Source organism: Pongo abelii, chromosome 5, assembly GCF_028885655.2.
Source record: "Pongo abelii isolate AG06213 chromosome 5, NHGRI_mPonAbe1-v2.0_pri, whole genome shotgun sequence".
In the NCBI taxonomy this organism is placed as follows: domain Eukaryota; kingdom Metazoa; phylum Chordata; class Mammalia; order Primates; family Hominidae; genus Pongo; species Pongo abelii.
The window spans coordinates 14,567,039-14,570,445 of record NC_071990.2 but is presented as its reverse complement, the minus strand read 5'-3'; the positions used below and the strand labels follow the sequence as shown (position 1 = coordinate 14,570,445).

General features: G+C 43.8%; 1 non-coding gene across 1 annotated transcript; it reads right to left on the bottom strand.

Moving 5' to 3' along the window:
* Positions 1 to 666: 666 nt before the first annotated feature.
* Positions 667 to 770, bottom strand: LOC112133996 (U6 spliceosomal RNA). The gene has a single exon (XR_002915591.2). It is a non-coding gene; the product is annotated as a U6 spliceosomal RNA (small nuclear RNA).
* Between the last annotated feature and the right edge of the window lie 2,637 nt (positions 771 to 3,407).

Genomic DNA, 3,407 nt, shown 5'->3' with positions numbered 1-3,407 from the left:
CAAGCGATTCCCCTGCCTCAGCCTCCCAAGTAGCTGGGAGTACAGGGGCATGCCACTGCACCAGGCTAATTTTTTGTATTTTTAGTAGAGATGGGGTTTCACCGTGTTAGCCAGGATGGACTCAGTCTCCTGACCTCATGATCCCCCCACCTCGGCCTCCCAAAGTGCTGGGATTACAGGTGTGAGCCACCACGTCGGGCCCATAACTTCTTTGTCTTTCCTGCAAGGAGCTTGGGGAGATCACTTCCAAGATCTGTATAACCCTAAGAGTCTACAATCGCTGCCTGGCTATTGAATGAAATGGATTCAGCCTGTGGAAGTGTCTTCTTGCTAAGTCACTCAAACCAACATGAAAAGTTTTCTGATATACACCATCCTCCCCACCACCAAAAGCAAAACAAAATAAAATAAAATATCATATGATCTATAGGAAAAGTATATTCCTAAGAAAGGACTACATGATTATAGCATGGCTTGAGGTGGGAAGTGAATGAATGAATGTTGAATGATAAATGGATAAGGGTTGATTCCCCTTTTTGCCAAAAATATAATATAATATAGTCATACAAAGTATGTTCTTAGGAAAAGGACTGCATGATCATAACATGACACAATGGGAACATGAATGTTAAATGAATGGGTGAGGGATTTAAAAGGATTTTTTTTAAAAACATAGAATGCTTCATGACTTTGCATGTCATCCGTGTGCAGGCCCTATGCTAATCTCTGTTTCGTTCCAATTTTAGTACATATGCTGCCAAAGTGAGCACTGTAAAAGGATCTTAAGGATTTTTGCTAAGTAATACACCAAGTCTATTTCTGCCCGTTATCTGTATGGTGACGTTTAATTTGTTTAGCTCTACCTGTCCTTTTATTTTTATTTTTTTGAGACAGAGTCTTGCTCTGTCACCCAGACTGGAGTGCAGTAGCGCAATCTCGACTCACTGCGGCTTCCACCTCCCAGGTTAAAGTGATTTCCCTGCCTTGGCCTCTCGAGTAGCTGGGACTACAGGCACCTGCTACCACGCCGGGCACAAATTTTTGTATTTTTAGTAGAGACAGGGTTTCGCCATTTTGGCCAGGCTAGTCTCAAACTCCTGACCTCAGGTGATCTGCTCACCTCAGCCTCCCAAAGTGCTGGGATTATAGGTGTGATCTTACTCTTTAAGTGAGAAGTGAAGTGACTTGTACGTAACACCCATATCAACTCTTCCCTCTTGGTGCCCTGAATCAGCTAGACAGTCTTTGGCTACATTGGTGGTCAATAAGTGTTGGTGACTCATTGAGCATGGATTTCTCTCACCTGTGCTTTGGAATATACAGAAAACCAAAGATAAAGAGCTGTCTTGAATCTATTCAGGATCCTGTGTTTTGCTCTTCAATGCTTTCCACCTTCTTTCCTTGGACAAGTGTGCCACCTGACCTTATTATTCATGCCTTGTTGACTGACCTCATCGAAAGAGTTGTAACAAACTGTTTTTAAACTGTTCTTATTTCTGGGGTAAAACATCTTTATTCCACTTGTAAGAACAAACAAAAATTATGGCACTATGCACATTATAATGGAGATGACTGGCCTTCTCTTAAAAGAAATAGGCTACAAAACAGAGAAAACTCAAAATGATGGCAGGAGGCCAGGCCAGGTAGCATTGAAAATCCCTGTCTCCCTGGCCTGCAGTGTGACACTGCCTGGTAGGAGGTGATTTGGAGCCAGGTGTGCCGTGCTGTGGCTGTAGCCAGTGTAATTTTTGTGGAAAAGTCTCAACTATCACATTAACAGGCCATTTGACAGACGCTGTAAGCACCCTGACGCTGGGGTGTTGGTCCAATTTCTCCTCCTGTGGCTGAGTGTGCGTTCAGATTTAATCAATTGGTTGAATTGATTTGATGATTGGTTTTGGCAGGCTTCTTCTCCCTATGTCCCTGCTTTCCCCCTCCATGCCCTCTGTCACCACTGAGCCCTATTGGAGGGACACCTGTTATTGAAGACACTGCCGAATTATGTGCAGGACAAATACACACCCACATGCACATGCACTTTCATTACACTCCTGGAAAAACAAAAGCAAAGACAAGAAAATAGCGCTTTTGGCTAAGTGAGATGAGGCTTTCATTGCTCCAAATTCTGTGAGTTTGGGTAATGAGCAGGAAACAACCACAGTTCATGTGTTCTGAAGCCATGAGGATATTTACCTCCTGTTTGGACTGGTGGATACATATTTGGATCAAGGAAATCTATGTAGAGGACAAAAGAGCTTGAACATTCATTCATTCATTCATTCATTCACCCATTCATCCATTCATTCACTTGTCTTAAAAGTCCCAGATACTCTGGGTGTTTGGAGATGTTGAATAATAGCTTCTGCCTTTCTTCCCTCCACCCTCTCCCTTTTTCATACAATTTAAAGAATGACACACAGGAGCACAGAAGTAATTTTAACAACACAAGAAATGCTATCGTTGAGGAACAAACCAAATATCATCAGGGCACAGAAGAATCACCATGTAACTGCCTGTAGATGGCCAGGAAACCTTTTGAAGGAGATGATAATTGATCTGAGTCATAAAGAATAAAGAGGAGTTTGTCTATCTGGGTATAAATTAACTTGGCTTTCTGTCATTTGTCCCTGTCTTTCTGATTTCCCATCAGCTTGTTGAGGGCAGGAGCTGTGTGATTGGCTTCTTTATGCAGTGGGAACCTGGCCCAGTGCCTTGTGTATGGGAACCACTTGCCATATTTTAGCTGAATGAACAAATCTATAAATGACAGGTACTGAGATTCTTTATGGAGTGCACATTGACTAGTCATGGTCAAGATCTTCTTTTGGATTCAGGTGACAGCAGGAAGGTTTGTGCTGGAAAATATACAGGGTACACAAGGACTGGGGGGCCTAGATGCTGTCTAGGTGGGCCTGGATACCTAGAAGGTGACCCCAGGACTAACCATGGGTACAGAGTCAACTAACTGTTGCACTCCACCTCTGGATAAGAGAAGATCACCACTGCTTCATTCCTCTGGTTGGGGGCGGTGGTGGACTCCCAGCTGCAAGACTCTGCCTAAGGGGTGCTTCGTGAGGAAGCTCCTTGGAAGTCCTGCCTCTCTCTAGGTCCTGGACAGCATGTGGGTGGCCAGGGATTGACCACACTGAGTGTGATATGGATCAGAAGGATGGAAAAGGCAACGACGACAAGTGATTGTCTCTTCCTAAGTTTTCCTGTCTTTTGTTGCCCTTTTATCTGCAGAGCATGGTCTAATAAACAGAGAAGGCTCAGGAGGGTCAGAAACATGGTGTTCGCTGAGTCAGCCTCATTTCTCAGCCTACTTGCCAAGAATTCCCAAAAAGGAAGCATTGGAGGATCATTCCAAGGCTTGAGGTAATCAGATCTTTCCAGAACTTGAATTAGGT